The sequence below is a fragment of the Acomys russatus genome, chromosome 23 (assembly GCF_903995435.1).
Source record: "Acomys russatus chromosome 23, mAcoRus1.1, whole genome shotgun sequence".
NCBI lineage: Eukaryota > Metazoa > Chordata > Mammalia > Rodentia > Muridae > Acomys > Acomys russatus.
Genome location: NC_067159.1, coordinates 8,990,992 through 8,996,991, shown reverse-complemented (window position 1 = coordinate 8,996,991; position 6,000 = coordinate 8,990,992).

Below are 6,000 nucleotides of genomic sequence, written 5' to 3'. Positions count from 1 at the left end.
GCCCTCTTTTCCTTAAGTCGTTTTTGTGAAGAATATCACAGCGGCGGGAATGGAAACCAAGACGCTGTGTAGCCCGGGCTAGATCCACTTTGGGGCCATCCCTCTGCCTCGGCTTCCCAAACTTTTAAGACTACGTGTGTTATCTATCTCACCACGCTCAGTTTCTTTTTTACTGTCTCGCCTGCCCTGCGCATGCTCAATTTGTGCTTTCTTCAGCACACAGGACACATTAAAACCACCATTAGACAGCGGTCACTGGGAACGGGGGCAACAGGCCAGCAATCCCAACACTCCAGAAGACGCAGCAGGATCGTGAATCCCAGGCTAGTCTTGGTTATAGGAGACTCTGGTCTTAAACCAAAACCAAAGCAACACAAACTTTATCTATCAGAAGCATCACCTCTGGCCTCTGTTTGGATGGCCCTCATTGTTAGTCATATTCCTGTTTCCTTCCATGGCCGGCTACAGTTTGGATTGGCTGTCAGGCCTGGAGGACTTCCCCATGTTAGTGTTACGACCTTTTTGTATTCTCATAAATAAACTTGAGCATTGTTCTAGAGCTCAGCTAAGTGACTTAGGAATAAATCCTTCCCAGACTTGCGACATGAGGGGCGGTCACAGCCACCTTTTGTCTAGGGATAATTCTGTCCCATGACTAAGGCCATATCTTTCTACGCACTCTCACCCAAAACTCCATTAACTGTGACGTTCTCTACTCTGCCCTTTCCTGATAATTTTCGCAGCTACTTTCCTCCCCATGTGAGCTGATGAGTACTGAGCAGACTTCAGTGCAATCTTCTGGTCCCCAGAGCTTTCTCCTGGGGACTACACTGTCTTTTCCAGTGCATTGTTTGTCCTCAGCATCCAGGCCTTGTCCTCATCCCTGCCCTGCACTGGGAAACTCCTCCAAGACTAAGCTGGCTGCTTGCTCACTCCCTCTGTTTTCTCTTCCTTAGGAAGTGCCTTCCACCGTAGTCTGACAAGATTAGCGTCAGAATATTATTGTCTTACGTATTTTGTCCAGTCTATTATTTGGAAGGTAAGCTTGGCTCCTTTTACTCTATCTTGGTAAAAGTCTCAGATGTGTTCTTTTTCTGTCTGGGGGTGTGTTGTAAACAGGACTGTCTGTGACACACATCCTCGACTAGTGAGCTTCTACCCACGCAGCTGTGAACTGCCTTTTCTCGGAATTTTCCTAACTTGTCCTTCTAGGAGACTCCATAGCTTATATAAAGATGAGACTTGGAGTTCAACTGGCTTAAATAATTAAGATCCCCACACTTGAGACAAGGAGAAATCAAGGCCAGCGCTTACGGATGCACAGATCAGCTTTACTAGCAGGAGATAACCACCAGCAGAGAAGCAAGGCTCAGATGCCAGCCAGCTTGATGGACAGAAGGGCTCAGGCAGGGAGGAGCTCGTGGGGCCATTCTGGCTTGGCATGGGCAGGAGAGAAGGGTCAGGCTGGCATGCCTCACAGAGCTCTGGACACAGCTAGCGTGAATTAAATTCTAGACCACGAGGAATGTTGAGGCTTTGGGTCTTCTAGGACCTCCTGGCACTTAGTGGCTGAGCCAGTGTCGCTTCTAAGATATACAAGTGGCATTCACAGCAGGGAAGGCAAGGAAGCTCAGACATCATGCCCTGTAATACCACTGTTGATACTATAGCCTGCTCACCTATTGGGCTTGACTAAAAGGCTATTCCTATTCATGTTTGAAAGGCTCATCTGGGGAGCACAGTGTACAAGTTTACAGAACAGACCTGAATTCCAATCCCACCTCTGACACAAATGAGTGGGGTTCTAAGCATCTGAGTCTCCGGTTCATCATTTGTAAACTAATATAGCATTTTGTTGTGAAGAACCTTCTATAGGAGTCTTGGCTCACAATATCCACTCAGAAAGCATAGCTATCACTGCTACCCTGGCATCTATTTGAGGAAGACATGGCATCTTTTCACTTGTCAAATGAAGACTTATCCTATCCTAAAATGAAGTTCATCTGAGCTGGGAGAGAGTGGCTGGGTGGGTAGAGGGCAGTGGAGGGTGCAGGCTGGGGGTGGGAGTTGGGGTACGGTGAGGAGCAGTCTTGTTTATGTTCCAGAAAGACCACAGTTGTCAGAATGGCTGTCCTCGGGCCAGCTGAACAGGCCTTTCAGGTCTACGTTTCTCTGAAGACTCAATCTTTCCCATAAAGTGGCCTCTGCCCTGGCCCTGGAAAATGGGGTATAGACCACTTTGGCTCAAGGCTGAGCATTGTCTGGTACTGTGTGTACCGAGGAGCCTCCTTCAGGAGCCCTCAGCCTAGTTCAAGGGTGAAGATGATTGAGCTCAACAGCAGACTAGGCATAGGAGCTTCTGGGATCTGCTGGCGTGGGACCAAGTCAGAGAGGCCTGACAGCAGGGAAGCCAAGTGTCCCAACAGCTGATGCATGACCCCTGCCCTGATAGGCTTCTGTGGCCATGGGCAGCCCTACACATCCATGAGAACCAGCAGAAGGGAGACCAGCCTCAGAGTGGAGCCAAACCTGTTTTGACCGGAATTCTCTGCAGGGCCCTCTGACCACCCTCCTCACCCCACCCAGAGAATGACAATTACTGATTAACTTTATCAATGTGCTAGATATTTCATTTCTGTGAATACCAAACACAGCTCTCCCTGACACGGATACTTTCTATTGAAGTGTGGGTCCTTAAAGTTGACAGTGTGAAATACCTACTTCCTGGCTGCACATCGGCTCACTGGGTCTTTGCTGCCTCTTTCAGCTCCTCAGTTCTTTCTCCTCCTCTTCACATCCTGCTTTTCCTTCCCACTTGGGTACCAGCCTGACCCAGTTCTCATCCTCACTACCTACAAATGGATCCCATGGCTTCTCTTCCTTTGCCCAAGGTACCACTGACTCCACAGCTGTCCGCCTCCCTTAGCAGAAGCGGAAGATTGTAAATAAGCCACAATCTAATTTCAAAGGAACTCCTTCCATGAGACCTTGCGTTCCATCTCCAGCACTACCAAACAAACAAACAAAGTATATATTGTAAAAAGAAAACATCCCTTCCTTTTCGTCCAACCTACTTTATACCTCTTAGCAAATGTCAGTTGGGAGCCTGTTGTGCATCTGTCTAGACTTTGGTTACACTTACACACTAGTTTATAGGTTAGTCCATTGGTTAATAATAGGCACTTGGAAGCTAGGACACCCGAGACTGGATTCTGACCTCGCCATTTACTACTCAAGGAATCTCACAGAAGTTGCAGCCTTTCTATACATTAGTTTATTCTAATAATATTAATATAAAGTAATAATATATATTTCACAGAGTCTTTTTTTATAAATCACATTTTTTTGTTTTTGTTTGTTTGTTTGTTTGTTTGTTTTGAGACAAGGTTTCTCTGTGTACCCTTGGCTGTCCTGGACTCACTTTGTAGACCAGGCTGGCCTCGAACTCACAGTGGTCCACCTGCCTCCGCCTCCTGAGTGCTGGGATTAAAGGCATGCACCACCACCACCCAGCTATAAATCACATTTTTTAAAAAGTGTGTGTGTGTGTGTGTGTGTGTGTGTGTGTATGTACATGCTACCTGTGGAGGTCAGAGGAAATTTGAGGAATTAGTTACCTCCTGCCACAATGAGGGACCCAAGAATCAAACTCAGATCATCAGGCAAGGGGACAAGCACTTTTACCCATTGAGCTATCTTGTTGGCACCCACAGAGTTCTTTGGAAGACTGGTAAGGTAGGATAATGCCTGGTACATGAAAGAACTCTGTAGGCATAAGTATCATGCATTTTATTGTTATTTATCCATTTTTATTTTTGTTATACAAATGAGACCATAGTGCGCATACTGCTCTACAGGTGTATGCCCTCTAATAACATTTCATACACATCTTTGAATGCCAGTACAACCTCATGCGTTGTAATAACAGCAAGGCATTCAATTGCCTTTGCGTAAGTATTGGTTCTACTTTTAAGTACCGACTATAAAATAGTATAAAAGGATGGGGGGGCCTGGAGAGATATGTCAGTGGTTAAGAGCACTTGCTGCTCTCCAGAGGACTCAGCTGCAATTTCCATCACCTACCCAGTAGCTCACAACCATCTGTAACTGCTGTTCCCGGGGACCTGATGCCTCATCTGACTTGCAGGCACTGCTTGTGGTATACATGCATGCATGTATGCATGCAGCCAAAACACTTATACACATAGGATGAAAATAAATAGTTCTAAAACAAATTAAAAAAAAATAAGCATATGGGTAAATGGGGTCCTGGGTATCTCTTTTCTCTCAATGCTGAGTTTCTAAAGGACAGGGCTGGTCTCCCCCATACCCTAAGAGCTGCCAAGGGCACCCCATTATGAACAGAAGTCTGGTAAGCTCTTGTCTATTCTCACTGATCAATTTTCATGTGTTCCTTTATAAACATGGTTTCCTGGCAGGCCCTTGAAAAGGAAGTCTTCTCCTCCTTGCCCCTTCCCATGACCTGGAGTGGGAACAACTGCTCCCTTGGGGCGGGGCTATGTATAACCTGCCGACACTGCCTCTGGGAGCACGGGAATGACGTAAACACAAAAGTCAAAGGAAGAACTGGGCATGGCGGGGAATGCCGGTAATCCCAGCTCCTGGAAACAGGAACACTGGGAGCTCAAAGGCGGCCTCAGCTACATAGGAAGGTCTGGGCTAGCCTGAGCTACATGAGAACCAATCTCAAAGAAACCATAGAAGAGGCCACAGAGATAGTTCTGTCTATAAAGTGTTCGCCTTGCATGGCATGAAGACCTGTGTTCGATACCCAGAACCTATGTTTTGGGGAAAAAAAAAAAAAAGAAAAATGTAAAGGAGTGTGCATATGCTTGTAATCCTGGCACTGAGGAGGCAGAGATGGATGGATCCCTGAAGCTTTCTGCACAGTCCACCTATTGGTGAGGTCCAATCCAGCGAGAGACCCAGTCTCAATAGGAAAGGAAACCAAGGTGGATGACACCTGAGGTTGACTTCTGGCCCTTATACACACTTGTCCGTGTCTGCATGCAGGCATGCAGGCACACACACACACACACACACACACACACGCGCGCGCACGCACACACACACACACACACACACACACACACTGCCTCTAGATGAATAGTGAATATGTGTACACATGAGTGCATGTATGGCCGTGTGTATGCTCTCAATGACATGAATATCCCTTACTCTCTCCCCTGGCTATTCTCCTATTATTTCCTACCTAGGTCTGGAAATCAGAGCACAAAGGCGATGCATAGTTAAGAACTACATTCAGAAGCACAGTCATGCCTGTCCTGATTCAGGAGGCCCGGGAATGAGGGAACCACCCCATTCGCTGTTAATCAGCTGTCTCAATGATCTATCCACTTTATGACTTTAATCCTTCTGTGCCTCAGTTTCTCCATTTCACAGGGATGGAGATAATAACACTTGTAGAGTCACACTGAACATTGTATGAGCTAAATTAAGTGCCTTTAACAGCACCTGGCAGAATCAGAACCACAGAAATGCCCATTTTATTATCACTGTAGCTAAATGCCTCTACCAACTCTCACCTCCAAACCTGTTTTCTTTTGTGCCAACTTGCTTAAGATTTGATCTGTTTAGAGAGAATGAAAGAGAAATCAGCAAACATGTACATGCACAAGCATGCACACACATTCATGAATGTATGCACACAAGCATGCACATTCACACATGCAAGCATACACACATGCATGCACATACACGCCCAAGCACGCACACACATACATGCACACACACACACATGCATGCACACACACAGGGGAGGGAGGAAAGGAGGGAAGAAGGGAGCGAGGAGGAATTACTCAGAGACTTGGTGGGGAGAAAATTTATCACTTTAGAAACTGTTCCCAGCAAAAGGGTCAGAGCCATTTCAAGAACCATCTGATTAAATCTGTAAGCAGTAGGCACAGAAATCCCTCTGGGCTTTACAAATCAGATGAACATCTAGTCAAATCATTCCTG